This window comes from Cebus imitator, unplaced genomic scaffold (assembly GCF_001604975.1).
Source record: "Cebus imitator isolate Cc_AM_T3 unplaced genomic scaffold, Cebus_imitator-1.0 Scaffold143, whole genome shotgun sequence".
Lineage (NCBI taxonomy): Eukaryota > Metazoa > Chordata > Mammalia > Primates > Cebidae > Cebus > Cebus imitator.
In genome coordinates, this window is record NW_016107458.1 from 4,886,192 (window position 1) to 4,913,331 (window position 27,140).

At 38.1% G+C, this 27,140-nt stretch overlaps 1 long non-coding RNA gene across 1 annotated transcript in view; it reads right to left on the bottom strand.

The window, feature by feature from the left end:
- Window positions 1-1,236: 1,236 nt before the first annotated feature.
- Window positions 1,237-27,140, bottom strand: part of LOC108313812 — an 84,480-nt gene continuing 58,576 nt past the window's right edge. Inside the window, exon 3 of the long non-coding RNA XR_001829239.1 lies at window positions 1,237-1,726. This is a non-coding gene — a long non-coding RNA (uncharacterized LOC108313812). The remainder of the gene's footprint in view (window positions 1,727-27,140) is intronic.

Genomic DNA, 27,140 nt, shown 5'->3' on the forward strand with positions numbered 1-27,140 from the left:
CCTACTGGTCTTGTGAGAATTTTTCGGTTTATTTGTACAAGCACTGAATTTATTATCAACTATGTGCTATGCATTATTCTTGGTGCTAGTAAAACAAAATAAGGGAGAAGGAGAATTCTTTAAAGTGTTTGTATTTCGAAAAAATTAAAATTCAATAATTTCTATGTAGCCTTACACAGTTTGCTTATATGTTCGTATTGTTTTAAAACTATTAAGGGGAACTTATCTTAACTTTGTCTCCAAAGAGCTTTGAGGTGGGATCGTCTTGAAACTTAGCAAAACTCCCAGTGAACTTTGGCAAGAGCTGAGTCTGGATTCAAAACTTTGAGTTCAGGAGAAGTGTGCCGATTAGTGAAGCTTCCATTAAAGAGGTGTCTGACTATGCCCTGGTCGTTCTGAAAACTGCTTTTCCATGGGCCATTTTTTAACATAAAAGGAAACCCTAGTAAGCCCTATATCTTTTTGGAAAATGCCTTTTCTGTGTTCTGCTTTTACATTCATAACATGCTATGCAATGACTAATTTAATAGGTAAGATTGTGTTTTAAAAATGATTTATGAATTTATTTAAAATTTTTGCTTTAGCAGGCTAAGATTGTTTTCTTGGGTTTGTTTATTCCTCAAGTCCTTGTGGCATGTTCTGATGTCCAAAGTAGAGAAATAATCTTAAATTTGGCAACGCTAATTGTTTCAGATGTGAGAAAATGTAAGCTATACATTATTAAAATGAAAATTGATTTATATTATTAGATATATGCTTATACACGTGTGCTATGATTAAGTTACAGGAGCTTGATAAAAATGATTATTCTACATTACAAGTAGTTCTGGGAGGACCTCTTGATGACAGGTTTTTTTCCCTGTTGCCTTGGTATTTTCGGAATATCTTACACATCATCTACTATATGTGGCTTTGTTGTAAGTTAGAGTTTGGTTAGATAGAATATTTGAACACTATTCAACTTGGCAATGTGAAGAACCTGGAGTCCAGTGATTCGTCTTTAGGGCGGTGTTTAGGGAATAACAAAATATGTCAGAATCATTAAGGGTATTCCAACAGGGAATTTGGGAGTGGTTGAGATGCTTTGTGTGCTTCTAAGAAGGCAGGATGGGAGAGATTAGAAGAGGAAAATGGTTTTAAAATTTCACTCAGAGATTTGTAAATATAATCAGCATTGCTGCTGGTCCATAATACAATAAAATGATTATAAATTGGTAAAAAGATGATGGCTCTTTCTGGTCTCAGTATAATGAAACTGAGATGGTAAAACAAAAAACAATTTACATGTTACAAAGGTAGGGTTATTAATGTGTGATATTAGAGGTCTCCCCTGGCCAAAGATATAACTGTTAGGAAGACTTTTAGATAAAGACTTTTAAATAAGTTTGTGATATCATTTTGATACAAATGGTGACACCACAGATCACTTCTTTAAACATGATTTTCATGCAGATATACTCTAAGGAAGACACTGTGAAGTCTTGGAAAGAACAAAGACTTGGGTTCAGAATATGCTGGGTCAGTAATTTGCTGGCTGTATGGTCTTAGGTAAGTTTTTCAGCCCCCAGGATCCACACTTACAAATTGAAGTGATTCTTCTTCTCTCATAGGCTTATGCAGAAAGGGCTCCATGTTTTCCTCTTGCCTCATCTTCCAGGTTTCTAGGAGCGTTTTGCTACATACCAACTGATCTCCAAAATCATGTCAATCATTAAGGCCTAAAGAGCTAAAAAAGGGAGAGAGAGAGAGAGAGAGAAAGAGAGAGAGAGAGAGAGAGAGAAATAGTTGAAATGTTATTGTTTGGGTTAAGTAGTACATGAAAACTTAAACTCCCTCTTTTAGCTATGCCAAACAAAGAGAAATGCATTTAACATTGAAGGCAAAAGAGTCTTTGCTCCATGGATTATAAGGAAACCTGCATTTTCAGGTTTTTGTTTAGGTGTGGGGATGTGGAGAATAGCAGGGGTTTACAATTTCTGCACATAGGGCTCAAAGGCTTGTCCAGGCATTTTCTATGTGGTTGTGTTTGAACTTGTTTGTTGATTGCTTTTCATGCAGACCTCTTTCTTAACATTCATTTTTTTTCCCTTCATTTCATTCAAACATTTTAACCATTGGGTACACATTATTGAACACAATTCTTGTGTCTTTATGGCTTAGACCATGTTTAGAGTGTGGCTTAATTCTGGATCACAAGTTCAAATGTGTGTGCGGGTCAGAAGTGAAGCAGCCTTTATAACACAGTTGTGAGCACCAGAGACTGCTGAACTGGGGACCTCAGTCCAGACAGCGGCCACCAGTCAATGGCTTGTGGCCACACCATTATGTGAGCTGCCTAGTGCCAGATCTTCCAACTTTTTTGAGAGCAGTCAGAAATACAGACTTGGTTTTTAAAACACTGTGCAAATCAAACAGAGCCCATTGTCTGGGGACTGCTTGTTTTGTGTACTTGAGTTCCAGATGCAGTTAGCACCTCTCTTACTATCTATTTCCTAATAATGTTATAGTTAAGAGCTAGATAAACTGGGATCAAATCATAGCCCCATCACATACATACTAACTGTGTGACTTCGGCAAGTTACTTGCCATCTCGTTTATGAAGTAGAGGTGATAATAGCTCTTATCTCATTGGGTTTTGGAGAAGTCTTAAATGAGCTGAAGTATATAAAGCACTTACAATAGTGCCTGGGATGCAGTAGGTGCTACTGAAGTGTTTAATATTGTTAGAGTCTCTTTTATGTCATCGTGAGACCACACTCCTCTTCTTGTGAGACCTGGGAAGAGAGAATGAAGAAGAAAGGAAACTACCCTTTATTGAGTACCTCCTGTTCGCCAGGAATTATCCCATGTGCTTTGTATAACATTTCCTCAGTTAATCTCCATGTAGACTCTTGAGGTGGATGTCATTTGCATTTTATAGGAGAGAGAACTGAGACTCAATGAGATTCAGTGACTTTTTTAAGGTAGAGCAGGGATTTAGACTTAAGTAGATCTGATTCCAAACCAATCTTTTACTAGAAGGCTTACCACCCTTGAGCCAGGGAGAACTGCTGTAGATTTGTTGCTTTCTAGGAAATTGCTTTCTAGATGAACCCACTTGGTGTCCTGAGAAAAACTTGGGATTGTAATGTTTCCTCCTCACCCCGAAACTGGGAAGATATCAAGAGACCAAAGAGACTTGGAAAAGTCCAGCTTGGTGAGTAGATGAGTTTATTAAGACACAAGGCATTCCCGGGCGGTAACAGGACAGCTCTAGAGATTCATTCTGCTTCCCATCTTTCATTTAAGCTAATTCTTTGGCTCTTTGCCTACTGTGTATGTGTGACGGAACTGTTTTCCTTGGTTTGGGTTCTCAGAAACACCTGCTCCTTGGCTAGGCATGATGGCTTTGGATCACAACCTGGCCTTCAAGGTTCAGGCAGTGAACATATACCCTTAAGTAACCTGGTACGGGACCCATCACACTACATTTGGGGCCAGATTAACTAGGGAGAGCTTTGCTACTCATAAATCTACTGTCCCTGCCGGGAACCCATCAGGTCCTTGAGGGGAAGGATGGGATCTTTTTATATCTGAAGCTCCCAGCATATTCAGTGAACTCAAATGCTGACAAAGATATGAAAGAGGGACTCAAAATAGGCCCTCACCATTTTGGAGAGTCTGGACATAGCATGTTATGATAGGTCTGGCCAGGCTAAGTATTAGCCTTTAATTCCTACACTAAAAGCCCCTCAAATGTTACATAACTTGTGCCTCCCTTTCTAACAGTGTTCTTTATGGTGTCAATGAACAGAATCAGAGTGGATGGGAGGTGTGAAAGTGTGTGTGAAGGGAAGGAGGAAGGGAGCCAGAAAGGAAAGTAGGAAGCTGTCTGTAGAGATAAGGAAAGCAGTGCTGTGAAAGGCAAAAGTCATTGAACAAACTTCCTGTCAGCTCCACAGAGTATTTCAGCTTAGATGAACTTCCTAGATCAGGACAGAGTCAAGAAGCACACGCAACAGTTTCCTTGGAAAGCCCTTTTCACCTCATTAGGCTCTGCTGGAAACAGCTTTTGTTTTTGGTAGGTAGATTAAAAGAGTATGAGAAGTTTACTCAAAAGAGTATCTGCTGTTATAAATCACACAAAGCTTTCCCACTTATGGCTTAAGTCACATCTATCTACAACTCTGAAGCAGAAAAACATGAGTCTTTCTGCTGGTCAGTGAAGTATTTTCAAAGGATTTTACTTCTTCTTCCATCTGAGAAGTTTGAACACACAACTTTCTAGTTTTTGCTTCATTGACTCAAATGTGTTGGGAGTCAGTGGAATTACCAAAGTCATGAACTAAATGATTAATAGGTCTGTTTTTAAGAATCAAATGGAAAACAAACAGGGAAAGGAGAACTACAGTTTCCACTCTGTCCCTTTATCACTTTGCTCTCTGTCTCCCAGGAGATTGGGGGACAGTCAGGCCGCTGAGTCACCACCTTGCTGTTCCCTTTCAGTCTCTCCAGATGGAGTGCCAAGGCTGCAAAGGCTGCGCCGCCCCATCCCGGGGGTCAGGCAGGCTCACAGATGGACCTTTGGAACTAATCCAGATGCAGAGCAATGCTGAGTCCATCCATCTAGAGCCAAGCGTCAGTGTCTGAATCAATGTGCAGCAAGAGCTCTTTAATAAGCTTAATATCTACAGTCCTGTACTTCCTGGCTGAAGGAGCTCTGGCAAGTTACTTACCCTCCCTGATTCTCAATTTCCTCATCTGTGAAATGGGAATAATCCTAAAAGCTACCTCACGTGTGTGTGATGATTAAATGAGTTTTACCACGTGTAAAAGGCTTTGTGCAGTGACTGACACATGTTCATTAATATTGTAGATATTAATAAAATGTTTTAGAGATGTATTGACCACACGAGCAGGTGACCATATTTGCATTGGAAATAACCCTTTCAAAGTGCTTTTATTTTGTGAATGATTTAAAAAGGCACTTGGCATGAGATCATGTACCCCTTCATTTACCACTTCAAAAATTAGAAATGGAAATCTCCATTTCTATTATAAGCAGATTTTTATCCCTTTGTGTAAATTATCAAGATTTTATAAAGGGATATAATATGGTCTTTTTCCTTAGAGGGGGAAAATGGTCTAATTATACAGAGCCAACATGTAGATAAAGCAATGATCAATTAGATGGATTAAACATAATTTTAAAAAATAAGTCAAAGAGGGATAAAATTCTTTTTTTTGTTTTTAAAAGTAACTTTGTTCCATACTTATTGTTTCCATATACTGGATTGTTTCTTATTTATGCTAAATGGAACACAAAATTGTCAGGCCCAAATAAAAATTTCACAAAACTTGGTTTCTAGTTCGTAGCAAAGATGTTTCTTGATCAGTATTACATGGCGTTATAAATTCTCAGAGATATCATATTTTTGTATGTCGGAGAACTGACTGGCATTATAGTGGCAAAACAGAATTCAGAACTGGGCTCTGCAGTCACAGATCTTCCCTTCGTAACGTTGGGTTGGAAGAGTATAGTGTAGCAGAAAGCCACAGGCTTTAGAACCAAACAGACCTGTATTTGAATTCTGGATATACCACTTATTATTGAGTTTTTAATGCATTCGTTATTTTAATAAATTTATAGAATAAACAAGTGGTTCTCAAAATTTATCATGGATCAGATTCACCTAGAAGGTATGTTACACAAACTGTGGACATCACTACAGAGTTCCTGATTCACTAGGTCTGCTGTTTGAAATATGCATTTCTAATAAGTTCCGAGGTAATGATGGGGGCCTCATTTCAATAACCACTAGGATGAATTTTATGCAGTATGTTAGGCTTAGATGGTAGGCTGTGAATAGCTGGTTAACTATTTGGGGGCAGAGCTTTCATATCTATAAACAGGAAGAATTATGGGAAAAACTTGGTTTCCCATATAGAATAGAGATGTTGTACAGATACACGACACTTAGGGGGCAGTCGATAAATAGTAGGTATTATTCTCTTAGAGTCTGATAACTTTGGGTTCAAGTTCAAACTCTGCTGAGTGCCAACTGAATAATCTGTTATGAACTCCTTCTTCTCTTGAAACATCATTTATTTGTAAATTGGATGCTATTGACTGAACTGTTCCTCCCTGACTCTCCCTATCAATTCATGGGTGGAAGCCCTAAAACCCATTGTGATGGTATTTGAAAATGAGGCCTTTGGGCAATAATTGGGGTTAAATGAAGTCACAAGGATGGGGCCCTCGTGATGGGATTAGTGCTCTTATAGGAGGAAACAGGAAACACCTGAGAACTTTCTGGCTCTCCCTTTCACCCTCTGTTTCTGTATCATCCCCACCCCTCTACCATGTGAGGACACAGTGAGAAAGTGGTTGTTTGCAAGCCAGGAAGAGAACTCTCACCAGGAACCAAATCAGCTTATACTTTCTGGTGTCCAGAACTGTGAGAAATAAATTTCTGTTGTTTAAGCCACTCGATTTTTAGTATTTTGTTATGGCAATTCTAGCTGACTAATACCGTGAAGATAATTCTACCCTGTAAATTATGGATATAATGAGATGCTGTGCATACAGCACCCAGGACAGAACTGGCTCTTGTAGTGATGGTAGCTAATGAGTGTTAGTGTTGTTATTTAATAAGAACAATCACCACTTTGTCCTTTCTTCCAATTTCTTTATAGGATTTCTCCTCATGTGAACTTTGCTAAGTGCTTTCCAAATCTGATGGTCAGCAATTGTAGGGCATTTAGATGAGATAAGAAGCGAGGGCTAATTTAAGTCATTGCCTTTCTTAAGACAGAAATTAATTTCTGTCTCAGCATCTCATCTTGGGACCTGCCCATAATTATATAAGAACAAAATGTTATTAAACAATTTTCTGTGTTCAACCTGTTCAAGAGAGTAAGCCATTTGTGTGGCTCATTTTCGTGACATTTCATTTGTTAGAGCACCTTGGTCAGTTGTCTTCTGGGTGGTATCTTGCACATGTGTTTCCTGTTAAAGTAGCAACTAAAGAGTGGCAACTGTGATTCTTTTCTGGCTGGTGCTCATGTTCTCTTTTCTTCTGTAATTAGCTTGGGGTGGATGTTTTCAGAGGAAGAGAGGGGGCAGCTTATTTATGAATTGAAAATTGGACTTGATGCATTTGACACTGGGTTATATTGCTTAAACTAGCTATGATAAATTTTTCTTCTGGTTCTCTCTCTCTCATCAAAATCTCCTCATGTATAAGTAGATTCCTCAAGGCCTTATGCTTCTATAATGTTAAGCACCTAATTTCGTTTTAAAAATCACATTAAAATATTAAAAACTTTTTTGAAGCTTTAAAAGTAGAAAGAAAGAAATGAAGTCAAATGCCTCTGATTATTTTAAGAACAATATTTTATTATGGTGAATAACTACTGGAATCCCCTCAACACAAGTAAGCAAGCTGTTGGGGGTCATTTTAATGGTTTTTATAATTTTACTTATCAAAAAGACATTATGTATAGCCATTCTGTAAAAAGTTTGCCAATTTCGTATAGTTGTATGTGTAGCATGTGACCCAGCAATCCCACATCTAGGTATTTACCAAAGAGAATGAAATGTTACATTCACAACATAACTCGTATATAAATGTTTATAGCAGTTCTATTTGTAATTGCTAAAAACTGAAAATAACTAAAGTGTCCTTCAGTGGGTCAATAGATAAACAAACTGTGGTATATCCATATAGCAGAGTATTACCTAACAATAAAGAGAACCAGGTTACTGAGACATGCAGCAACTTAGATGAATCTCAAAAGCATTTTGCTGAGTGAAAAGTTACATGACAAAAGTTATGTGACATTCTTGACAAGAAAGCTACAGTGACAGAGAACAGACCAGTGGTTTGTTAGTGCTTAACTAGGTGAGGGACTATAAAGTAGTAACGTCAGACAATTTTTGGGGTGCTAGAATTCTTACACTGATTGCAGTGTTGGTTCCATGAATCTATACATGTAGTAAGATTCATAGAACTATACACCAAAATAAGTAAAATTTAGTGTTAATTATTTAAAAAATAATTTATGATTTCAGGGGGAATAGGGAAAGACCATTATGTCTCTTTCAGGAATTTAATGACATCTCAGTGTGGTAGGCAGTGAGGTTTTATTTTATTTTATTTTATTTTATTTTTTTTTTGAGACAGAGTTTCGCTCTTGTTACCCAGGCTGGAGTGCAGTGGTGCAATCTGGGCTCACCGCAACCTCTGCGTCCTGGGTTCAGGCAATTCTCCTGCCTCAGCCTCCTGAGTAGTTGGGATTACAGGCACGCGCCACCATGCCCAGCTAATTTTTTGTAGTTTTAGTAGAGACGGGGTTTCACCATGTTGACCAGGATGGTCTCGATCTCTTGACCTCGTGATCCACCCGCCTCGGCCTCCCAAAGTGCTGGGATTACAGGCTTGAGCCACCGCGCCTGGCGGCAGTGAGGTTTTAAATGTGTGTTGAGTTGAATCTATTATGGAATTTCTGTGCAGGTTGGAAGTGTCAGGAAGACATTTATTTTTTTGCTTGCTGTGCATAATGAAGGAATGAAGGAAGGATGGGTTCCGTTTCACCCATGTTTTCACATATAACAACCAGAAATCATCGGATAATATAATGATATAACAATACTCATAAATTTCTTTTTAAAATCTCTAAACCTCATCACTTATTAACTTTCTGATCTCCACCGCCTTTCAGAAATGAATTGCATCTGGATTCTGAGTCTGAGATGCCCGGGATGGGTCAAAAGTGGGAGTTCACCTTCCTTTATACAGCACATCAGCTCTTCATATCCTACCATCTGAAACTAATTTGTTGTACGTAATTTATTCCATAAAGTTGCTGGAATAAACAATGCATGCAAAGCTCCTTAGATATGTATTCAGCAGGGACTTGCTTGGCTGTGTGTGATTTTCAGCTCTCTCAGTGCTTTCAGATGTACCATCCAGCACTTAGGATGTCATGTGGGTTCTTAGAGGGTCTATTATTTATATACTAGGGTACTTGTGTGGGTGGTTTGCTCTCTGTAATTGATGTGAGATGGGCCATGGCTCCATTCCCAACTTGCTCCTCAGTCTGGTTCAGTGAGGTAGCAGTGGGGAACAGACATGCCTATCCTGAGCCTCTAGCCTGGATAAACACAGCAGGACTGTGATTGTCTGGTCAAACGTGTGAGAAATTACATTGTGGTTTGTCATTTTCCTCCCAGGAAATGAAAGGCACCTCAGTTGGTGCATTTTCCACTGTGGAAATTAGTTGCTTGGTGTAGCCCAGCTTCACTTCTGTGATGTGGATGCTAAAGCATTTTATAAAGTTCCTCAAATCCTTCCACCTCTTATCCTTAATGCTGGGAGCCTTGCTGGGTGATGGCATGATATAGAGAATAAAGCACAGTTGTCCTCACTGCCCTCACAAATTTCTTCACAGTGCTTCCAACACAGTGCTCCCAAACTACACATGCCAAATTGCATTTTTACTCTTTTAAAAAGAGGCTATACTAGAGCCGGTGTGGGGCACCTCTAGTGTTCTTTCTCTCAAAAATCCAAATTTTCATTTTGTTCTCATAATTAAGTCAAAGCAGCAGGCTTAAATATTTCCCTTCTGAATCCTATACCATCACTGTCGCTTTAAGGTAGAAAGTACAGATAATTACAGAATATTTTAGAATATTTGTCAGCTCTACACCTATCCTCTTGAGTTTCTCCTTCTAGCAAAAGGATTGCCCCTCTACAGGAATCACATGTGAAGGGTTCACACTTGAACTTTGGTACATGGTTTCTCTTGCCTTATATTCTTGTAGGCCAGAAATCCTTATGTTATTCAGAAATACTTTGTGAGCTTCTTCTATTTAACAGGCACTGTTCTAGGTACTGAAGAAATAAGACAAAGTCACAGCCTTTGTGGAGTGGGGGAAGAAAAGAAATAGACATGGAAGTAAAAAGATAATTTCAGAGCCTATGAAATACTGGAACGGAAATAAAATATGCAGTAAGATAGCAATTATAGGGGTGGGGAGACTGCATTATTTTAGATGACAGGTGGTCACAGAAAGCTACTTTGAAGAGTTCACATTTGAGGTGAGTCCAGAAACAAGACAGCAATGCAAAGATTGAGGAAAGAACATTATAGAGGAGGAGGCTGTTCATCCATCAGGCAATACAGGCAGTTTTCATGTTTGAGGGGTGCAGGTGGAAATTGCCTCTCTCACTATTATACCTAATCATCATCATCATCATCATCATAAATACCCAATAATAATAATAAACAATTAATGAACTGTTCCTTCTCCTTAAAATCTTGGGCTGGGTGCGTTTGGAGGTCCTGGTGTCTAAGAGAGGACAGCTTCTACCAGGGATCACATGTCATAAGGTTGTTAAATTGGGGGCTGCTGTAGTCCTTGCCTCTGTAGCTGGTCCTAAGTCCTACGTTGATGACCATTACATTAATTCTATGTTCCACCTATTATTCCATGTCTCCTTGACCTCTGCCAGAACCTTGGCTGCTCAGAAATTTTTACCTGGTGGGGTTAATCAAACCTTATGCCTATGAGATACAAGTTCTTAGTGATCTTATCTTTATTGGGTTACCACAGTTTCCTACTGATCAGTATTTTTGGGATAGGACTACTGAGCTGTGTACCACAAAATCCCCTGGTTCCCATACATAGTCTGCCTCGCCCCTACTGTGCTGCAGCAACCTGATTTACCCTTGGTAACTGAAGTCAACTGCTTTGCCAAATACACCTTGCCTGCTAGTAGTATTAGGAGCCCCAAGGAGTCTCAGCTTCCAACTGAATGGAACCATGTTTAGATATTAACTGTTTTCTTTCCTTCTTTTTTTCCTGATACTTCATCTGAAAGGCACCAGTGGTGACTAACTTCTTTTGCTGTGAAGAGAGTTCTTTGATCAGAACCAGTACTATGTGGGATACCATGATGGTGGATAAGGCATTCTGTAAGATGATAGTTTTGATGGAAGCAATGCATGCAGAGGAGGAAAATCCAGATCGAGAGTAAATGATAACTGCAGTAAGGACCAAACACTGCCCATTCCATGAAGAAAGAAGTCCACTGTAACCCACGTGCTACCAGATAGCTGGCTGATTACTCTGGGCATGGTGTCATATAGGGGAATCCATGTTGGTCTCTGCTGCTGGCAGATTAGGCACTCAGTAGTGGCCATGGTTGGCTTGCCCTTGGGAAGTGGAAACTCATGTTATTGGGCCCATGCATACCCCCATACTGCCATCATGTTCACTTTGTTTATGAGCCCATTGGGTGATGACAGGGGTGGTTGGGGAAAGAGGCTGAATGGTAACTGTAGAACAGGTCATCTTATCCACCTGATTATCAAAATCCTCCTCTGATGAGGTCACCCTTTGGTGAGCATTCATATGAGACACAAATATTTTTACAGATTTTTGCCCATTCAGTGAGATATATTCATATACCTCTCCCCAAATTTGTTACCAGTCATATTCCTTCTACGCTCTTGTGCATCCAGATAAACCATTGGCTACAGCCATTCACATTGTATGTAATTGTACATCTGGCCATGTTTCTTGCTAAGCAAAGTGCACAATCAGGTGTTCTGCTCACTGGGCAGTTTCCCCTTCACCACTGTCCTTCAGGGATATCATACAAAAAAGCACTCGGTAAATGAGTGGGAATTACACCCTCCAATAAGAAATACATTGCCTCCAAAATCCAAAGAGGCCCAACAGGCATTATGCCTCTTTCTTGATTGTAGGTGAGGTCAGATGCACCTTGGAAGGGATATCTCAACATGCCCCACAACACTGGACCCCTGGAAATTTTACTGAGGTAGAAGGCCCCTGAATTTTTGCCAGATTTATTTTCTACCCTCTTACATGCAAATGTCTTATCAATAGGTGTAGAGTAGTTGCTACTTCTTGCTCACTAGGTCCAATCAGAATAATGATATCAATGTAATGAACTAATATGATATCTACTTTTGAGGTAGAATGGTAAAGGTGTATTGATATCCTTGCTAGATGAAAGCAAACTACTTCTGGGGGTCTTAACTAATAATCATTGAGAAAAAAGGTGTTTGACAGATCAATAGCTGTCTGACAAATACTGGAATGTGCTACTTGCTCAAGCAATGAAACCGTATCTGGTACAACAGCTGCAGTTAGAGTCATACCTGGTCAATTTTATGATTATTCACTGTCATTCTCCAAAATCCGTCTGTTTTCTGCACAGGACAAATAGGAAAAATGAATGGGGATGTGGTGGGAGTCACCATCTCACATCTTTCAAGTCCTTAATGGTTGTGGTAATCTCTGAGATCCCTCTAGGGATGTGGTATTGCTTTTGGCTTACTACTTTCCCTTATTCCAGAGGTCAGGGAATCAATGTGGGGATTCTGCCAGTTGCTGAGTATGTCTATTCCAATTATGCATTCCAAAATGGAGACAAAAAACCACAGGATGGCTTTGGGGACCCACTGGACACACTGTGAGATAGACCTGAATTAAACAGATTTCTCCTAAGCCCCTACTCTGACTAATGAGATACAGTGACTTTTAGATTTCCTGGAATTGATATCAGTTCAGAGCCTATCTATGTCTGGTAATCCCCAAAAGGCCTGATTATTTCCTTTTCCATAGCTTACAGTTCCCTTGGTAAAAGGCCATGGATCCCTTTGGGGTAGGCTGAGAAAAATATTAACAGTCTTAATTTTTGGCAGTGTATCAAGGTCTTTCTTCAAGAGTACCTGGCTTCCCCTTCATTCAAGGGTTCTGGGTCCGTAAACTGGCTTAAGTCTGGGAGTTGATTGAGTGGCTATGATTCTGTTTACAATTCAGGCTTGACTTTCACTTATTTGACATAGAACTTTTCTGCTTATACAGATCAAGTAAGAACTTAGTAGACATCTTATCTATTTCATGCCTATAAACACCATAATGAAATAGCCAATGCCATAGTTCTATGTAAACCAGGTTGTTTTAACTGCTGCTTCGACTCAGCTGTTTATTCTGGTAATCGTGTCTACCATGCCTTTGGTGGTTGAATGCTGCCACTTGGCCCTTCCCATCCCAGAATCTAATTATTCTCATTGCATTTAGGTTTTCCAGTTCAGTAACTGCAGTTCCCATTGTGAAGTCTGGCCTACAGAAAAGAGCAATCACAGAGCTCTTCAAGGATGCTGGGGCTCCGTCCACAAATTTATTTCTTATAATTGTGATGAAAGATATGTTTTCTGGGCGCTTCTAGGATGAGTTAGTATGTCTTAAATGAAAAATCCACTTCAACATTCCAATTTTCCTAAGCCTTTCAACCCCTTCCTCTACATTAAACTGAGGGATATGGGACATTTCAAATTTGCTAATGGTGGGCTATCTTTTGATCCATGTTTCAGCCAACCAACCAACCAACCAACCAACCAATCAATTATGGCCCTTTCTAATTCCCCAAGCTGAAATATTAAATACAGAATCTCTGGTTAGCGAGCCCATATCCACAAATTTGATCTGATCTTATTTCATGTTCCTTCCACCATTATCCCACACCCTTAATATTCCTTTCTACACATGTTCCCTGGATTTCTGTCTGTGTAAGTTAGAAAACCTAAGTACTATAGTTTTTTTGAAGTACAGCACACCTTGTCATGGTCCACACTTCATATCTCACCTTTAGATGTCTGCTGGAACTTGAGTCTAATTATAGGTCTAGAAGCAAAGAGGAGTGGTGGGGATGGGTAGTGAGAAGACTCAACACTGTCTTGCATGGCAACTGCCTCAGGGGAGGTCATTATAACTTCCTCAGGCACTGCAGGGTTAATCTCCTCAGACAGGAGTGGAGAGGAAGAAAAGTCATCAAAACTTTGAGGCTAAAGGTCCCCAGCTTTATCAGGGTCTTCTTACACATGGCTATTCTAACTTTCAGGATCCCCTTTCTTCTCAATCGATCTAGTCCAAGAATTGCATATATTGGTCTGGAGCACAAGGAATAGTCAGAGTAGAGATATAAATTTGTGATTCATTAACATACAGATAGTATTTAAAGATATGGAACTAAATACCCAGTCCTTACTTTGCTTTGGAAGAGACTAAGATAGAGAAAAGCTCTGAAGACCTTCTTAGGAGGGTTTCTAAACTTTCATATTCAGATATATACTATTTATCTAGAAAGGAGAATTAAAATGATGATTTCCAATACAAACCACGAATTTCTCATCAATCCACTTATTATCCAAATAATTTAGAGCCCACTATGTGCCAGGAAATGGTCTAGGTGCTAGGATAACATAGTGAACACTATATAGTCCCAGCTCTCACATACCTCCATTCTGGTAGGAATGACAGACAATAAAAAAACTCTGAACAAACAAATATATAACCAAATGTCAAGCAGTGATAGATACTATGAAGAAAAATGAAGCCAAATAAGGGGTTAGAAAGTGATGGGTTGGAGAGGCTATTTTAAATAGGGCAGTAGGGGAAGGTGTTTCTGAAAATGTGTGAAGACATAAAGTAAGAGCCAGCTATGTAAAATGTCTAGAGAATGAAACAGAGTTGGGTATGGCAGGCAAGGAAGAATGGAAGGAACTGATAGAATGAAAAACTAAGGGTCTGATCTGTAGGGGAAGGTAGAGAGAGAAAGAAGAGAGTAAGGGAGAGCGGAAACTGGAGAGGTAGGAGGAAAGGAGTAGGAAAAGAGATAGAGATAAGCCAAATGAGCCGGAGCTTTTAAGGGTTAGAAAACAGACATTGAGGGGCTCAGGAGCAACTCTGGGGGCGTTAAGAACCAAAAGAGATTCCTAGAAGTAGTGCCGAAGGTTATAAATTGTTTTCCATTTATGCTCTTTCTCAGACATAAATAGAAGTGGAAACTATTTTTTGAATTACTTATGGTCATTGGCCTGTGTTTCTTTTTAATGCAACACTCCACTGAAACTGGGCCATATGGTTTATATTTGAGTTGTTATATTTAATAAACATTAACTTTATGTTTCACATTACCTGGAGGGAAGCATATTCAGAGATCCTGCATAGTAGCCTTTTCTCCCTTCAGGGAGCATAGTCAGCTAAGTCCATAAAATATATGTATAACATCTGTACGGTATATAGTGCGATAGTTGCAGAATCAAAATGGAGTTGCTTGTGCCAAAAAAAAACCCCTCTGCCAAATTGTGCTGGGAAAGAACATGAAGAGAGGATTCTCATTCATAAATGCCAGAAAACAAAAACTATCACAAAAGACTGCAAAAACTGCAACTTGCACAAGCTTCTGCTAGGACTTCTGCTCAGCAACTGCCTGTCCAACGTTGGACTGCTGTCACCCTTGTTATTGATCCTTGTAGCAAAAGATAATTATCTCAAAACAATTAGGTAATCCTCCTCATTTTTTTCTTTAAAAGTCTTTGTTTTTCTTTACTTTCCTGAATATGCACATAGTTTACTATGGCACATGTATTCCCATTTCAATGCAATTATTTATTACAATGCTATTATTTATTCCTAAATAAATATCGTATTTTTAAGAAAGCTTCTCTCTGATTGTCATTTCAGTTGACACAAATGGCATCCAGAAGTAGGATCTGAGAAAGCATCAGCATCAGAAGGAACTGGTGATTTCTGGGACTGGCATACAGTTCTCATTCGAGACCTTTGAGCTTTCTGCTTCCATGGCTCATTTCTGCCCCGGTAAGTCTTTTCTCAGGCTGAGCCTCCCTCTTTTGGGTAGAAACGCTTGACTTTATTTGGGATTTGGTTTGGTTACAAGACCACCTTACATAAAAGACCTTACATCCCTCTTACAATGATAAGATGTATATATATTTTTCTGACAAGTCATTTCTGGTATAAAAGACAAGTGTCCTTTTGGTTTAAGGAACATGGTACCTAGGGAATTTACGTTCAGTTCTTTCTGTATGCCTAATTTAATATTTTGTTTCATCTGCACACCTGGGTTAACATTTTTGTGAACACTCTTACTTTAATTTCATTTTAGCTTGGTTATGTGCATCTGTAAATTATTTCACTCCTTTTCCTTGCTTTCTTCTAAAAATCTTCCAAGAACAAAAATAAACATCCTAAATGGCGTGTGCTGGATGGCTAATTAAAAGCCACTAGTGCAGTTGCCACCATCTAAAACATCAGTCCAAACTCATGGTAGTCTGTAACAGGATTTATAGGATGTTCTTTGCTCATGAGAGATTAATAAGAAACAGAATGGGATCTTCAAACATTAAGGTATATGAGGCCTTCTGGGACCCCAGCCAGCTATATTATGGTCCATACTTGTGCACATTTCTAAATGGCCTATACTTGGGCATGTTTCTAAACTAATGGGCAAATTACATCAGGGAAAATTCAGAGCCCAAATGGTCATTGTTCAAACACTCTAAAACCTCTAGAACTATAGAGGTAACATATAGAGCTTTCTAATTTTTCTCTCTCTCTCTATTTTTTTCCTGCCTATTTTGAATATGCTGACTTTTCTACAGGTGCTGAGATAACTCTTACTGCTTGTGGCATTCCAGACAACACTAAAAAAAAAACAAAAAACAAAAAACAAAAAACAAACCCAAAAAATCTTAGAGGGCTTTCAAATTAATGACTTTACCAGTTACAACAGCCTCATGGTAACCAACAATCTAAACCTAAGATGATCCCTTTTAATGTACATTTAGGTGTGCCTGACTAACAATTGCTTAGGGCAATGGAGCAGTTAATTGAAGGATTGATAGTCTAAAAAAATATAACTAAATAAATGTTTATAAAACTTAGGCTCTCAGACCTCAAACTGTTTGATCTCAAACAGGTCAAAATCTTGAGCTGAGAACAATAATATAAGGTGTCATAAATATTTCTTTGCCTGACTTGCAGGGGCCAAAAAGAAAAAGAAAAAAAAAACAAAAAAAATGCTTGCTAAAATTTTTCTCTACCCACATTAACTAGTCAAGCAAACCAGAAGAGCAAATGAAAAGAGCAGTTTGTTACTAAAAATTGAAGGCCATTTGGAGATCCATTTTTCTTATACAATTAAGCTAGTTCTAGCTAAAATGTTAACATTGAAAATTTAACCCTAAACTTATTTGAAACTAAAAAAGGGATAAAAAGAGTTTTGTTTTGCTTTTTTTTTTTTTAATAAATCACTCTACTACGGAAACTGCTTTACCCAAAATTTTCGTCCATAGACTTCATTAGATTACCTATCAGGAGAAATAATAGTTTTAGCTACATAAATGGTTCCATTTTGTCAGGAATGTAATAGAGATCCAATTATCTTTTAAACCAGTGACGTTGTATGTTTTACTGTCTTGTGACTAAAATTCTAAAATGAAGCTATCTTTGTGTATATATGTGTTTAGGTATGTTTATGCATATGTGTATGAATCATGTGATATATTGTGTCTATATTTTAAAATCTAGTATAGTGAGCCAGAAATCCCTTAGGAAATTTTATTCAGATTGGCTTAAATGGAGCACTCATAAAATATATGGTAATTAACCCAAATGCCTTTTAGTTCATGTGACTTAAGCAAATTTTATTTATTTATTTATTTTTTTCTACAAAGTCTCTCTCTGTCATCCAGGCTGGAGTGCAGTGGCCTGATCTCTGCTCAGTGCAACATCTGCCTCCCAGATTCAAGTGATTCTTCCACTTCAGCCTCCCGAGAAGCTGGGAATACAGGTGCTCGCCACCACACCTGGCTAATTTTTGTATTTTTAGTAGGGATGGGGTTTCACCATGTTGACCAGGCTGGTCTTGAACTCCAGACCTCGTGATCTACCTGCCTTGGCCTCCCAAAGTGCTGGGATTTCAGGCGTGAGCCAATATGACTGGCAGCAAATCTTTAAATAAGCTAGTTTTAAAATAATTGATAAAATAAAAATAAAAATATCTTCAAAATTGTCAGCGTATGTTTTTCCCAAGGTCTACTGGTCAGACAGTTTTATATTTGTCTGTACTGGATGTTTTATTGTGTCAAGGTTTGACACAAAGGTCACAAGACTAAACCCAGCCTAAAACAGAATCATCTTTGTTTGTGTAATTCCTTGATAAGACTAATTTAATATTGTTGGCTTACTATAAACAGCTGTAGTTATCAGCAAAATACCCATATTTTTAACTTTAAGATTCTTATTTAGGTGGGCACCTGATATTCACAGGCTAAAAATGGTTAACAGGAAAATAGCTTGAAATGATGACTAAAGCTTTTTATAATATCTCAATTTTCATAAGTAATTTTCATAAAATTGTTAAAAATAAATAACTTAGGTAATGTAAAGGAGATAATGTTTATAAATAAATTTTTATGTAATTTGAGATTTTAAAGTTATAGCCTATGGAATTAATAGACAGAAATTACATGTCTGAGTGAAAATTTCCAAATAAATTAAACCAATAAAAATCTACTTTCTCTTTAAAGCCAGAAACATTGTTATATTACCAAGGCTTTGACTGGAATATCATATTTTAAAATGCACATAGAATGCCTGGCTTCAAGGGTTTTCATCATTAAAGTGAATAGACTAAAAATTTCACTTCCTGACAGGCCCAGGAACCTTAAGACTATAGATAAAATCTAAAGTCTGCTTTGACTTGACTTTCTAACCTCAAGATGTTTTTAAATCTGAGATTCCCAAGTGACCAATTGAGAAAGAAAAAGTTATGTTTCTAAAGAAAAGTTATAATACACCTGTTATTAGATTGTAGCTCTGTGTATTATTTCAAGTCCTTGTTATCAACCTGTAGACTAGACTAGGTCATGAATTTTTCCAGATCCGTCCAATTCAATTTTTTTTTCCTTGAAATTATTAAAAACTGAACTTCTGTTCCCAAAGCTTCATAAGCTGAAACTAGATGAATTTTAAGAAACAAGTCTCATGCCTGATGTAAGGGTCACAGAAAAAGTTCACCATACTCTCCAATTCCTCAACCAGAGATATTTAAACAGAAAACCAGGACAAGAAGTTGAAGTTTTTACACTGTAGGGAGCGTTTCTGAAGATGTCAGAACAAGATTTCATATTATGATGAGACGCTTACCCCTCTTAATGTCTACTTTTTTCTTTTGGCAGGATAATGGTCATTTGATTTATTCAATTGGCTGCCTGTAAGCATTACACTTCATGGCTACATGCAAACTGGGACTGTCATATTACTATTAATCTTGCTTTGAATTTCTCTTTCTTTAATATTATATCTGTTACTCATTAAATTTTTTTCAGAAATAGAACTCCTGACAGAATAATGCTGTCCCAGCACTTTGAAGTGATAGCCAAAGACTACAGAACAGACAAAATTGAACTTAATAATGGACTCCAGGTAGACTTGGCCTGAGAGCCTCTCCCTTCAAACCCTCTTTGTTGCTCAGTTGTGGCTTTAAAGGGCTTTAACACTGATTCCCAGCTGCCACTCACACCCTCCTACATGAGACCAGCCCAGCAGCCTAGGCCAGATCCAGCCAGGCCAGGCACTGAGGGATATCAAAATCTAAATATAGGATAATTGATCAGTGATGTTTTTGGAGAAAGATTTTGATCAAAAAAGGAGAAATGTAAAAGTTGTCAAAATAAAAATAGAACAACTCATGCTAAAAAAATACCCTGACAAATAGAGCTGGGAAAAAAATATGAAGAGAAGGTTCTCATTCATAAATGCTTAATAACGAAAACTATCATGAAAGACTTTGCAAAAACCGGAACCTTGCACAAAAAAATAATTCTTTAAAGACATTTGCCTGGACAAATGCCTGTCCAACTTTGGACTAGTGCCACCATTGTTATTGATCTTTGTAGCCAAGGATAATTATCTTAAAACAATTGTCTAATCCTCCTCAATTTTCCTTTACAAATATTTTTTTTTTTTGCCTCCCTGAACATGCATATAGTTTACAATGGCACATGTATTTCCATTGCAGTGCTCTATTTCTGAATAAATACCATTTTCTTTTAGAGAGCCCTCCTGTTACATAGGTAAATAATACTATATGGTAAGTATCCACAAAAGTTATACAATTACTTGTATCCAATAATGTTCAATCTATGTCAAAGCATATTTATTTCAAGACTGTTGCTCCTCTGAAAACTCCTGATTTCATGAAGAATAATATGAATTAAGTTTTTAGTTGTTTACTCCTTTTATTAGTGTGTAAAGTTCTTTAAGATAGTGACTTTGTTTGTTTGTTTGTTTTTGAGACAGAGTCTCACTCTGTTGCCCAGGCTGGAGTGTAACTCTTGATTTTATGAAGAATAATATAAATTAGGTTTTTAGTTGTTTACTCCCTTTGTTAGTGTGTAAATTTCCTTAGGATAGTGACGTTGGTTTTTCTGTTTTTTGTTTTGTTTTGTTTTGTTTTTTGAGACAGAGTCTCATTCTGTTGCCCAGGTTGGAGTACAGTGGCATGACCTCGGCTCACTGCAACCTCTGCCTCCTGTGTTCAAGCAATTCTCACACCTCAGCGTCCCAAATAGCTGGGATTATAGGTGTGCACCACCATACCCACTAATTTTTATATTTTTACTAGAGATGGGGTTTCACCATATTGGCCGGGCTGGTCTAAAAATCCCAGCCTCAGGTGATCCACCTGCCTCAGCCTTCCAAAAGTGCTGGGATTACAGGCATGAGCCACCATGTCTGTTTTGTTTTGCTCAATGTTTTATCCAAGTGCTTAGAATAGTACCTAGCACATAGCAGGTTTTCAATAAATTTTCAATAAATGAATTAGTGAGTGAAGTGTAATGAGCTTACTAGTCAAGCCACCTTGACTTCCAACCAGAAAATTCTGGAAATACAAGTTAATTTAGACTTATTGAAGGTAGAATTTATTTAACATGTCGTTATTATTATTCTTTAGAGACAGGTTCTCACTCTGTTGCCCAAGCTGGAGTACAGTGGCATGATCATAGCTCACCAACACTTCTAACTCCTGGGCTCAAGCAGTCCTCCCACCTCAGCCTCCCAAGTAATTGGGACTATAGGAGTGTACCACCATTCCTGGTTTTTATGTTTTCAGAGATGGGGTCTTGCTGTGTTGCCCAGGCTGGTCTGGTCTCAAACTTCTGGGCTCAAGCAATCCTCCTGCCTTGGCATTCCAAAGTCCTACGAGTACAGGAGTAAGCCACCATACCCAGTTACTATGGGATTTTTAATAATAATTACTTTGCCGCACTTTTTCTTATAGTAACATTTACTTTAGTGCTGTAAGTGGGAAATTTAATTCCTTAATTCCAGTAGCAATACTTATTTAATCTCTATAAACACTTAAGTTAAAAAAATAGTAAAGATAAACCAACAAAAATATCTATTCATTTTTCTCCCAGAATGTAAAAATGATCCAAACCTTTTAGGTTGTTTTACTTAGTAATATATTTAGCAAGGAAAATACAAATGTATCAAAGGCATAAACATGCAACTTGATTTACACTTCTGGTTTCAGTGATAAGTCCCCAAGAATGGTGGTAAATGATAGGTGTTTTAGCATCTTGGGATCACCTCCCTTGTAGAAACATTTCTCTTCAGGGTTAAATTAAGACTGCATATTTTATTGGATGACCATGAACACATCACAGGAAATCTAACTTGAGGTATTTACTGATGCTTGTTTAGATGCTGAAGGCAATGCATTAGGAACTGATGGTGACTGATTCTTATCCAATCAGTTCCTGATGCAGTATCTGCGACATCAAAAACTATGTAATAATTGTATTAAATATCATTTATTTCCAAATGCAGCAACGTTATTCTCTTTTGTTCCTTCACATGAAATTTGCAATTAAAAAACTCTTTTTAATGTCACGTAATAAAGCAATTCAGTCATACTAACAAATAATTTTCCCAATTTACCAAGAGAGATATATTACGATATAATGTGTTTAAGACTAACTTAGCATAAACATTTATTTCATGGCAAACCATTGTGCTAGTGTGGATAAGCATTTGTAAATAGCTTTTTAAAAACAGCTTTTTTTTTTTCTTTTTTTTTGAGACAGAGTCTTGCTGTGTTGCCCAGGCTGGAGTGCAGTGGCACAATCTCGGCTCATTGCAACCTCTGCCTCCCGGGTTCAGGTGAGTCTCCTGCCTCAGCTTTCCAAGTAGCTGGGATTACAAGAGCTGGCCACCATGCCCAGGTAATTTTTGTATTTTTAGTAGAGATGGGGTTTCGCTATGTTAGCCAGGCTGGTCTCGAACTCCTGACCTCAGGTGATCCACCCTCGTTGCCCTCCCAAAGTGCTGGGATTACAGGCACAAGCCACTGTGCCTGGCCTAAAAATAGCTTTTCTTAAGCCACTCACTCCTGTTTTTAAATGATAATTTAACAAATGTTAAAGCCCTAAACTGGGTTTTAATGAAAAAATTCTGATGAATCATTTAATTTTAGATTAATTGATTAGGATAAACTGCATTTTATTTTCAAGATGAATTTATTATGTTTTCCTCCCTGCCAGCTTTATTGAGGTATAATTGGTATACAGAATTTTCATGTATATATAATTTAGTAAGTTTGGACATATGCATACACTGATTTTAGCATCACAATCAAGGTAATAAACATATTCATTACTTCTGAAAGTTTTCTTGTTTATTACATTATTTTAACCACATTAGAATTCTAGTTCACCGAAATGATAAAGTTAGAATTAGAATTAGTACATATGGGAGGCATGTAACACCTTGAAGAATGTGGTGGCCAAACCTATAATTCTGAGAGTGTTACTGGTTTTCTACTTTATTGAGGATTTTGCAGGTCATCTTTTGGAGACTATCTCATTAGAAAATTCTAGTTGATCCTCTAGAATGCCTCCAAATATAGAATGAATGAATGACTCTAATATTACTTGGCAAATCCATCATTCTGTCCAATGGGACTTCTGGTTTAGATGGGCTATTTTGGATGTAAGGGGTAGGAAATAATTGAATATGGGATTCAGAAGTAGAATAGAGGTAGAACTGAGAGATGAAGATCATAGAATGAACACTGAAGAATCCACTTTTGGCTTTCTGTCTCATTTATCTGGATTCCAAAGAGGCTTGAGAGTTAAGGTTAATCATATTTTCATTTTACAGAGAGTGAAAATTTGGAGTACATTAAAGTATCTTAGGGGCATAATTTCTAGCTTATTGTTTCTCTCTCTAGAGGTCTTATCTATGATCAAATATAGTATCTCAACTGTTTACCAGACATTTCCCTAAAATCTGTATGTCTTTTCTAAAGGGTATTACAATGAAACCAAAGGACTTGTAAGCAGAGTGGTCTAAAAATCCCTAAAGACTCCTTGCTGGAGAAGGAACCCCAGAAGGAGGACCTCAGAAGCCAGTTCATCATGATGTTCCCTTATAGCTAGTATTGTCTCTCTGTAGATATAGTTTCTGAGTTTTGCCGCAAGATTTGACAGATTAGGGACTTGGGTTAACAACCCTTGCGGTGGTTGGGAAACCAGTTGGTATTATCTCATTTGTGTGCTAGGATGAACAGTGATAAGAAAGTAAAAGTAGGTGAAGAATAGGCTTTCTTAAGATTTGATTGTTGCAAATATGCTATATGTGATCTTCCTCAGGTAGTGTCATTAATTAAAAATAAAAGGGCAGGAGCCTTGTCATAATTATAGGCTTCTTCTGGCTATCTGGAGTGCCCACCATAAGACTGCAAGTTTTAAAAGCCTCAAGGACTGGGATATGGTTGGCTGGGATGACTGGATATTAAAATGTCATCTTCCATTGCAAACTATTGCAGGGAATCAGATGGAGGAGTGATTCATCAAGATGGGTGAAAAGGTCCTCTAGGCCAGTGGTTCTCAAAGTTGAGCAATAATCCAGAGGCTTGTAAAATATAGATTGCTGAGACCCATACCTAGAGTCTCTGATTTAGTAAATCTGGGATGGGGCCTAAGAATTGGCATTTTTAACTCTGGTGATATTGCCCAGGGACCATAACTTCAAAACCAATGCTCTATCCTAGTCACAGACTATCTGGGTTATTGGAAACAGGTGATCTTAAACAGGACCTTGGTAAGCGAATGAGATGATCTAGAAGGAAAAAGCCCAGAATTGAACAGGTATAGATGTTCAAATCCTAGTAATTACCATAGTTCAAGAAGGTCACTTGTTGAATGTCACTGTATTATTATAGGTCTTTAAGAAGTACATTTGTAACTTCCTGTTTTCATTTCCTTTCACCACAGAGAAATCACAGAACAGAAACTCTGCTTTTCTCTGGCCAACTAACCATTACCTGAGTTTGGAAATATAACTAACATGCCTATAGACAATGTAAAGTGATAGTGAGCAATACAACTGCGATTGGCCACTATACAACAGAATCCTAAAAGCTAGGTCACAGTTTTGAGCAATCTTTAGAGCACTATACAGGCTGAAGAGTATTTCCCAGTAATTGAGGTGTCTATAATAGAACTAAAAAGCAGAGGATCACCCTTTCCAGGGTATTTCTAGAGTTTTTCCAGAGAGATCCTCCTGGTATGTCCATGCCAGGTGACAAGCCTAAATTGGGTACCTTGCAGGGTTACTGATTCTGTAGGGCTCAGCTGACACAGAATTAAGTCTGTAACCAGAAAAGGTCTTTCTGTCCCACTCTACCTTAATGATAGATAGACAGCTCTGGCTTGGATAAGAAGGTTATAGAGACAAATCTTTTGAAGTTTCATGGTGAATCTTGCAATGATCATTAAAAACATAAGCCATTTTTGTTTGTTTTGTTTTGCTATTATTTTGGTTGGGCTGAGGGCAGGTTGCCAAAGGAGGGCAACGGTGGGACTTTCTGGTCATTAAATAACTGTTCATCATTCAGTGGTACAGCATGGGGGAGGGCCACAGAAAATTCTAATCTGGATTTCCACAGAAGACAAACATTTTGAGCCTGGGGCCCTGTTTACCAGGCAGAAATAGAATTCAGGTTTTCAACAAAAGCTCAGGATCACAGATTCAGCAGACATCTAAGGTCTAGTCCTGCAGACTGGCAATACATTCTGTTTGTTTGCTCTGATTGAGAGGCGGCTTCCACCTTGACTTTCATAGACTTCAGGGCATAGGTGGAAAAGGGATAATAAGTGCCACGTGGTAGGTGCTGGTGAATGGGATGATGAGCTAGGAATGCTGAGGACTTAGTTCCTGGGAGCCCTAATGAGATCTCGGGTCATGAGCTAGACAGAGCCTCTTTACTGAAAGGCTGGGAATCCTGTTGTATTCTATTTTTACTGAAGACTGGCATAAACCCAATCTAACAAATGACCTTTTAAATGTGTCATAGACAGAGATGCCAAATCCTTCATTTATTTTGATGCTAATTACTAAATTATTAAGCTTTAAAAGAGAAGTCAGTGTCTGTGTTGAAAGGATAAGTGATTTTCTTTTTTTTTTCTTGAAACAGTGACTCAAGCTGTTGCTTAAAGAAGTTGGGGCTCCTGATTCCTGAGCTAGTTTCCTTTTTTTCCTTTCATACTAGCTTTCCTCTTGGTTGGAATCTGTCTATCCTGTGGTCTTATGTTCTTAAAGTTAAATGACAAGGACGTTATTTGCTGCCCACAATAACTATTTTTCTTTAAAGTTTACACATGGTTAGATTCTAAGAAAAGTCTATCGAACTATTGGTACTGGTAAATAAGTCATGCCACTTCTCTAACTAAAACTCCCCAATTGCTTCTGGAGTCCCTCTCATTGAAACCCTAAATTCTTACCATAGTCTACCCAACTATACCCTCTAATCTTCTCATCCCAGTTTTTCTCACTGCACTCCAGCCACAGCTTCCCTGTTGAGCTCAAACACAATGGTTCCCACCTTTAGCCGCACATTACAACGCCCGAGTACCTCTTAAACAGTGATGCCCAGACCCCATCCCAGGCATTCTGATTTAATTTATCTGTGGCACAGCCCTTGCTATTGACATTTCAAAAGCTCCCTGTGCCTCTGTGGGCAGAGAGCACTGGGAACATCTGGAGTCTGCCAGAGTGCACTGAGTGTGTGCACAAGCAAGGCAACAAGCACAGTTCTTGACGCATCGTATGCACTCAACTATTTAAAAAATATTTCCTACTCTGTTTAATTACATTTACCTTCTTCCCTTTTTGAAAAATGGTCACCAAAAATTGGAATTGAGAATTTTTTAATGTTTGAGAAAATGGTTATTTCAATGAGCAGGAGGATACAGACAACATTTAGGAAGTTTCAGCAGTTTAAAAGAGCTCTTAATGAGCTCTGAAGATTAATAAGAAGTGCTCTCCATACCAGAGGTAAGTTATTTCCTGGCTTATGGTTCCGTATTTGTGCTGTTAGTATGTGAATAACTAGTTCTCAAACTTACCTCCTACTGCTCAACATCAATTTCTGGCAAGGAAATCTAATAAGTCATGCTAATCTGCCTTGATACAGAAATGTAATTTAATCAAACTGAGATATACAGACTTCTCTTCCTGAGGATACCTAAGGAGATATTTGCCAGTCAAGACCTTGGAAATAGCATTTAAAAAATTTTTGCTGTTGAAGTTAATCTCACATTTAATTATAAATTTGGTTCATCTGATTTGTTTTGTGTTACTGAGTGGATGAGGAAGATAAATGACTTTTCACCCTGAAGAATTACATTTGTTCTTCTTTTTACAGTAAAGGATTTTCTGTTTCCAGGGATCACCAAGAATTCGAGTTGGGTACAGCTCAAAAGTCTCATGGCAACCTCTGCCTGAGCCATACTTGATTCTAAATTTCAATATTATTTAGGGCAGATGAATGTGAAACATTTACAGAAGGAATGAGGAAGGGTGATTAAATGTGATAATATGGGGAGTTGAAGTTTGAGGAGGGCCTGGCAGGAGATTGTCCTCTTTTAGACTGTTTGGAATTTGATGGATTAGCACCCACAAAGAGAGTGGGAGGAGCTTTCAGAGAGAAAACATTTTGGGTTAAGTTTCTAACACTCAAACTCCCCTGGCTACAATTAAAAAAAAAACAAAACAAAAACAAGTGGCACTGAAGGAGCGCAGTAAGTAACAAGTGAATACAATAAAGGCAAATTAATTCCCAAGGCTAGTTTCCTTTCCAGTACAACAGCACTTTAGAAAAAGATTTTAGTAAGATTAAAAGAGGTTGAGAAATGAAACAGTAACCACTGCAACTTTTTCCCCCACCTTGGTCATGAAATAGAAATTTGAT